At 35.8% G+C, this 8,339-nt stretch overlaps 1 long non-coding RNA gene across 1 annotated transcript; it reads right to left on the reverse strand.

The window, feature by feature from the left end:
* Positions 1–144: 144 nt before the first annotated feature.
* LOC122307523 lies at positions 145–2,171 on the reverse strand. The gene is made up of 2 exons (XR_006241769.1): positions 1,793–2,171; positions 145–1,026 (listed from the first exon to the last, which is right to left on the reverse strand). It is a non-coding gene; the product is annotated as an uncharacterized LOC122307523 (long non-coding RNA).
* Positions 2,172–8,339: the final 6,168 nt, after the last annotated feature.

The following is an 8,339-nucleotide window of genomic DNA, read 5'->3' on the forward strand; positions in this document are numbered from 1 at the left end:
GTAGTTGGTACTGGTCCAAACCACGGAAGATATATATTTCCTTACAGAAAATTGGTCGGGACAGTGTCATTCAGTATACATCATTAATATTTCCAGCACTGCTTATAAAAATCAAACTCAACCATGTGCGTTTTTGTTCTCAAGTACAACAAAGGAACAACTGAACTTTATTTCAATGGTGCACCAGCTCAGATGAAACTTGAAACACTATGCACGGGATACAAAAGCAGAAAGTAACAGATTCTCACAAAACACGACATTTACTATTGGAGAATGTTAGATGTACATAGGAGAGTTCATTTTCCAATGCGATCCCAGATGGTTCCAACTCCATCTAGGCATCGAAAAATTGGTGGTTCTCATATATATCTCACCTCACGAGTCCAACTACAAACCCTAGCTCCTGGCCTCCTGCACTCTCCCCACAACATTCCGAAAGATGTGCAATCGACTCCCCAAGACACTTCGAACAAGCAGTGCCGGAACTCGTGTGCTGCATTGGCAACACATGCAGTTCTGGCAAACTTTGGCCGTGAAGTTTTGAAGGGCCAGTGAACTTCAGTCGACGGTCATTGCTCCAAAAACATTTTGAAAAAGCAAATTAACAAGCTGAAAAGAGCTCAGGATGAAGTGAGATTTGAGAAAGACATTGGTGATCAATATGTGGGTGAAGCAGTGAAAGGGTGGCCGAGGATATTGCAACAAGGTATAAGGCGGCGCCCTATAGGCTGGTTGGAGAATTTTCTCCTTTTATTTTTTATTTTTTGTTGAGCTAATAGCTTTAAATCTGAGGAATAGTTTAGAAAAAGATATGTAGCTTTTAGTTTAGTCTTATTGGGTAATCACCGAGGGAGGGATCGATGGGGCATTTTGAAATTAATTAGGGCATCTTCATCTTATCAGGTAAACATGATAACCATCTGAATTAACTCCTCCCATCTTTAAGAGAATAAAATGTTGAACATTGACAAAGTATTTATCTCATTTTCAGATATCTGTCTAGAAAACTGGCTTCTTCAAATGGATCTGCGATAAGAACACATGAATAAATTGTTGATGAACAAATGAAGAATTGACAACGTTAATTTACATGAATAAATTGTTGAAGGGTTTGATATATAACTGAGCTTGCTAGATGTTTATAAAAAAATCTACCCCACTACAAATATTTCATCAAAATATACAATCTTGCTTCTGTTTTCCATTTTATTTCTCACGACAATGTCATCATGAACTCGTCACACGGACATATAACTACCAAGTTCTATTTGGAATATATAAGAGCATCAAACTAGTTGCTCATAGCAATGTGCCATGCACTCAGTAGACAGCAGTAGTACTGCAGTACTAGTTAAAGGAGTAGGTTATGGTATAATCATATTTGGAGAGGGCCAGCCTTCATGATCATAGGATGTTAAATCTAGATATATATTACTTAAATAATTTGCATGGCTAAGAGAATTCTAATAATTAGATCAATCGGATGAACAAGTGAAGAGATCAAGACATGTGCAGGGATCATCTTTATGTATATATATTGTTTATAGAACCTTGCAAATATAATATGTATGAAACAAACAATTAATAGTACTGGATTTCTTTATGTTTGTATATATATACATGAGTACTGGTGAATACTGATCAAGACATGATCAGTATCTGCCTTTAAGGTTGATTTTTTTTCATTTTCACAAAGAAGAGGGGATCGGAGTAGTAATCCATGCCTGTGAGCATGCAATTTAAAAGAAAAAAGAAAGTGAGAATTGGATGGAGCTATTTTATACGTACGTACCTCGATGATCATATTAATTTGCATTCATTTCGTAGAGAGTTTATGGCATGCAGTAGTACCCCCAACAAGCATTTTTCTTAATTGGAAGAAAAGAAGGCCCAGCATGAGAGACAAGAGACTGTCAGCCTAGCCAAGTTGACTTGCCTGCCCGAACCCTAATTTAAGGATCGTGCATGTGAATATATATACACATGCATATATAATTTGAAAATTGTCCTCAAGATTAGGATGTGCGAGGCAAGTCATCCTTGGCTACCAAACAAAAACTCTCTTATCTACATGTAAGACCTCTCTTCCTCTCGATTTCATACTCCATTGATCAGATCAATGATGCCAGTAACACATTTTCGAAGTCTCTATTTATAGCCTTCAAAAAGATTAACAGAGACTAGAATCAGATCCCTCCCCCCATATGAATCTCTCTTATTGATTTTGCCAGCTTTGCACATTTCTATATATCTAAGATTCCATCTTTCTTTGGACGAATTCCAGCTTTGCAACTTGATGATTCCTTTCCAGGATGCTTCCTAATTTAGTCGAGTACCCTTCAGGGAATGAATGGCCTAAAGAAATTCAGCAAATAAATGCTTGTATAATGGTTGTCACCCTTTTAGTGGTACTGATCTTGGATTTAGCTGAAGTTGATCCACTACAACAAATTCTGGTTTTCCCCACGAATTCTTTCTCCATGACACAAGCTGGTGGCAAAAATCCACTAATTGTCTCCAAAATCATCTATGGGAAGGAAACATGCTTTTTATCGTGAAATTAGTTCGGTTGGAATAATTTAGTGGGAAAAAGAATTTTTATCACAAACAAATATATTTTTTGCCACCAGTTTATATTAGTAGGGAAAAAAACTAAAATTAAAACTTGGTCCTCATGGGTTATATCCTTTCACGTAGAAAATTTATGTATTTGCCATGAAAAGGACTTACTCGCAAAAGTACGTGAGTAAGCACTTACATGTATCGATCGGTAGTGTATTATTTGCCACGAGACTTGAAGTTTTTTCCACGACTGGAAGTGGCCGGTTATATTTGTAAAAAATAATAGAACCCAGGCCTAATCCCCGCGAGACCCCTCTTCTCTTTCTTTCTTTTCTTCCCCACCCCTTTCCTTTCTTCCCCAACCATCCCCCCACCCCACCTCGCGATAATCACCATGGCTCTCTCCCTATAGACGGCAACGAATTCGCAGGGAGCATAGGACTTACCCCACCTCGCAACCTCACCGCCGCAACCGCATAAATCCGTCTTCATGCCCTGGCCTCCAGAAGCACCTATGCAGGCAGAAATTAGTGGGTGCGTCCCCTCTCTCTCTCAATTGATATACACAATAAGCCTCTCTCTCTTCTCCCTCCGTCTTCTCTCTCTATTGGTATTAGATTGTGTACCATTTGTTAGACTATTATATGATTGTTACATATTTGCGGGAAACTCTTATGATATGGTTGTCACAAATATTGTGTAATTCTTTGATGCTTCGAATGCCCCAAATCTGGAGAGGGATTTTCTGCATATGCCTGCTATTTAGACAGAGGAGTTCTGAATTGATTCACTACCTCTGATTTCTCACTTTGTTTTTTATTTATGTTGGCATGCTAGAACTCTGTTGCACACAACTCCTGTACAAGATCTGGCAATTTCAGCATAGGATTATTAAAATTATGTTCCTTAAAATGCCATTAATTCAGCATGCTAATTAGTTCCTAAGGAATTTATAAACAGTATTGAATAACTCAGGATTATTCATCATTTTAGTCTTCAATGAATAAAACTTAGTTTTTATTTTTCATTTTTTGTAATGGAAAAAAAAAAAAAACTAAGAGAGAACATGAGTGAAGAATTTAATAACACCAAGCAAGAAGATGACGTTTCGTGAGCAGCCCCAAACCTATATATATGCATTGACTATGTTATTGCTCTTGTTTCCCAAGTATACACAATCTCATTGTTATAATTTTGCTTAAAGTACCTAGGGTCCGAAGCATAAATATAGTTAGGGTGTCACATACGCACACATTTACCAGTATCTAACCAGCTGGCTCATGATAAGCTAGCTGGTTTTTGGTTCTTCGCACACATGGGTCTGAATCCACATATATATTTCTGTCTAACAGACATGCATGCATACATGCCCAGCTACTCAATATAGCTTAGTCTACATGCAAATGCAAATTACAGGTATTTTGGCTAGAGGCGCCAAATATTGCTCTTCCTTTTCTCAGAAGAAACTTGGTCTCAAGTTTTAAATAATTTCCCACAACCTTATATCAAAGATTCATCTCAATAATCTAGTATAGCTGGATACATAAGCCTCCATGGGTTGAAGATTTGCTTTAATGGAGTGTCAAAATGTACTCAAAAAGTGTATTTTTGCTTTGAGGATTTCATGTTGGATAACATAATATATATATATATCTGAATACTCATATATATAGAATTGTCATGGACTACACACATGGTCATAAAGATTGGGAATAGTCAATTTAAATATTAGACCCTAGAGTTGTGTATGGTTGCATCAACCCTTAACAGACAGTGTTCAAAGTGCTGTTAGCTAGGTAATGGGTTAAGTCCACACTTTGGCAGAATTTTTTTCCACTAATATATATGTACTTGGAAGGTGGAATTGGTTTTTAGTGTTTGTTCTCAAGATGTAGTAAAGCTGAAATTAGTTCAAACTGGATCCCAACTAGTATTCCCAATGCACCAGATTGTTGATCTGAAGGTGCACTTCTAATGGTCAAATTCCACTTGAAGAGTTCTTTTTTTAATTGGTTTCTTTAACTCCTAAATTCTAAGAATCAATGATTATATGTTAGAATTTAGGAGATGGGCTTAGGCATCTTTAAGAAACTAAATCTTCATTGGCTAGTACCATGAAGCGAAGATTGCCCTTATTGTTGGAAGTTCAATAAAGTCGAATGTCACATTGTTTTATGTGCAAAGCTTTTCTAGACTCATCATTCCATTATAATCACAATTAGTGGGATTTGCTTTAAATGCAGTTTTCTTTGGTTCTGAAGTTGGTATAAGACAATTTGGATATACTCTGCAGTCCCTCCAAGTTGTCAAGAGTGTTGGTTAAAATAAACTATTGTTGTAGATTAGTGCAGGGTTGATTAGCTTCGATGTAAAACAACACCTCTCTTCTTTTGATACTTGGTATGTTAAGTCAGCTAAGAATATATATTCTAATGGGGCTGCTCATACACTAGCTAGAAACTGTTATGGGATTAGTAAAGGATGTCATGTTGATATGGAAGATTACCCTAAACCATGGCTTTTTCAACTTTCACTTCAAAAGGTTAGTATTATTAGGGATTGACAGAAACATAGTACTTATAATATTATAATATGTATTTCTCCCCACCCCTACTAGGTTATGGAAGGCCATGTCATTCTAGCTGAAAGCAACATATAAACATTTTTATATCTTTTAACAAGAATTGGGTGTACTGTACTAACCTACAGTACAGTACATTGGTTTCTTTGGCACGTTATATGTATACTCAGGCCAGTCATCTGCCTAATCTACCACCTGAAGCTAGCTAGCTATCTATACATATATATTTGTCACAATTCCATCCCCTCTTACTATCTCTCATCCCTATCTATCTACATATTATTATATATGAACTGGCCATGATATATAGTTAGTTATCCACAACATATGAAAAATAGAGTTCCATTAATATGCATATTAGCAGTGCAGGAAAAAAAAACAGTGTGAATTTATTACTTATCATTTGTGTCCTTAAATGGGTGTTCTTAAATTAGTTGCTCATGTCATGTCCTAATATAGTGTAGTTGGTTATCTTGATCAAGGCATGCTCTTCTTATTGGTCGTTCTCAACCATACTTTTGAGATATGGCTATGTTTATTTACACTTTTAACGTTGTTAATAAATGGACTTTAGTTAGGTCACCGCATATATGGATGGTTATATATATACGTAAAGCTTTTCCTTAATTCAATGGATATAAGCACTGAAGCAGACCCCTAGTTAGGTCCGACATCAATGTATCCAGTAGCTAAACAATTAGGTTGCCAAGCAGATTGACCTAACTAGGTAAAATCGCTTTTATGCTTTCCCTCGTGCTTAAATAAACCCAAATGAGAAAGGCAACTGCAGCTTTTGTCAATTATATATTTTATATGTGAAACATTTCAACTATAAGACGTTGACTGGAACATGAGTCTTTGAAGTTCATATGTAGATTCAGCTATAAATGTGCACATTACACAATCCTGTGTTGACACTATCAAATAGCTTTTTCTATCATAGTTTGTTATAACCACATAATTATTAACAGAATATTAATAATTATGTGTGTAATTGAGTTCTATATGGTATATACAACTCAATCTTTTTGGACTACACAGGATTTTACTCACTGTGATACATCATTCCAGAAATAGTTTATTACAATAGTTGCTGGTACCTTTTTCTAATAAATTGTAGACTTATTTATCTTATTATACTTTATGTATAATATGTATGCATAGCTCTTCAACAATGTCAATTGGTACATTAATTGACTGCAAGTATAGACAGCCCTGATAGCGGACACTAGACCTGCATATTACAACCTTCTTCCTCATAGATGCTGAGAGCTTACCAACTGAAATGAATAAATGCTTTTCATCGTTTAATGATCCTGATAGTTAATGCTTCAGCTTTGCTTCTTTGATATGCAAATGGTATTTATAGATGAAGTGATATTTAAATATACTATTCTGAGGGCAAGCCCTAGTTATGTAGATTAATCGCTTCTTAACCCACAAATTAGCTCTAAGTATCAAGTTGAGTTACTGTTTCTGTAAATGGAATTAAAGTCTATTTAATCATGTCATTTGGGCAGCAGTACCAGTAAAATGCTTTTGTAAATTCTCTTCTCCTAGACACTTATTTGGTCAGATATCATCAATACAGCTTAACTTTCTTTTAATTAAATTGATATTTTCATGAAGTTAATTGTGTCCTATCAATGATTTGTCCCCTATTACTTATTACGAAACCTCAGCAAAAGTCAAGGTGATCACATTTTAGGGCCTTACAGTTCTACATTTCATGTTAAATTGTACGTGCATGTGTAGGTATATATAGCTATTCCATTTTGTTAAAAAAATAAATCTCACATTGCCTGTGGATAAGGTCTTGGACATATTTTTAAGCAATAAGTAACTCTCTCTTGTTGAACCGGTTTTATAAGAGAGTTAGATCCATGAATTTCTTCATAGTATTAGAGCCTGACACAAGACGAATGGGGGCTCAAACAAATTACCCCGTGACAAGGACCAGGAAAATTAAAATACTAGCCTACAGGTAAAGGTGTTGAGCAATAAATATTCTTATATTGTCTGTAGAGAAAGTTTTGGGTATGTTTATAAGCAATGAGCAACCCTCTCTTGTTGAACCGATTTTATGAGAGAGTTAGGCCCATGAATTTCTTCACATTTTCACCAAAAAAGCACTAATGATCAAGCATCCGTAATATTAGAGCCTGACACAAGACGAATGGAGGCTCAAAATAAATTACCCCGTGACAAGGATCAGAAAAAATACTGGCCTACATGTGAAGGTATTGAGGAATAAATCTTATATTGTATGTAGAAAAAGTCTTGGGCATGTCTATAAGTAATGAGCAACTCTCTCTTGTTGAACCGATTTTATGAGAGAGGTAGGCCTATGAATTTTTTCACATTTTCACAAAAAAATGCACTAATGATCAAGCATCCCGAGCACCAAAATAATTTGTAGAAGTCCCGCGCACAGAAATTTAGCTTGATATTCCATGCAAAAACGACTTTGATAATCAATATGATCTACTTAAGCTGTTAAATCGATTGTTTACCAAACTTGGTCAAGCCCGATCTGTTTCAACGAAGTCCAGTACTACTGATAATAATTAACTACGGTTAAGACCTCCATTAACATTTATAACGCAAAGCTCTCAGACATGTCTAGCTTGGCTTGTGGTTCCTGTCATGACGTACGTGCATGTTTCTTTTCTCTTTATCCTATATATCCTCATGTATTGATCTATGGCCTCTCAGACCTCATGATTTTCCTTTTGAGTAATTTCTTTGACTTTTTATTCCTTATAATCTGATAGATTTTGACCTCACATAAAGGAAAAGAAGCAAAGAATACGATGAAGATGCTGTTTTTGATATGACTACAGTTGTGAGGTCATTGTACGTGTATGTAAGACTTTGGTGATATATAGAATCTAATCCAACTGATGATCAAGTTGTTTCTCCTAATTTACCTCTTTTTCAGATCCTTTAATACCTCATCATCCATCGGGACCAATTACAGCATCAAACCATTTGAGATGTATCCCTCCCAAGAAGTCAATGCCTTCGCCACTAACCTTATAAAGATTTCATTCTGATGGCCTACTCCTAGTGCTTTAAGCTCACAACACCCATTTATGGTTGAATAATGCTACTCATCATTTCAATTATCACCATATCATGATGCGGCATTAGATGATTGGAAAATTTTTATTATATTTCACTTGTAAACCTATCA

The sequence above is a fragment of the Carya illinoinensis genome, chromosome 4 (assembly GCF_018687715.1).
Source record: "Carya illinoinensis cultivar Pawnee chromosome 4, C.illinoinensisPawnee_v1, whole genome shotgun sequence".
Taxonomy (NCBI): domain Eukaryota; kingdom Viridiplantae; phylum Streptophyta; class Magnoliopsida; order Fagales; family Juglandaceae; genus Carya; species Carya illinoinensis.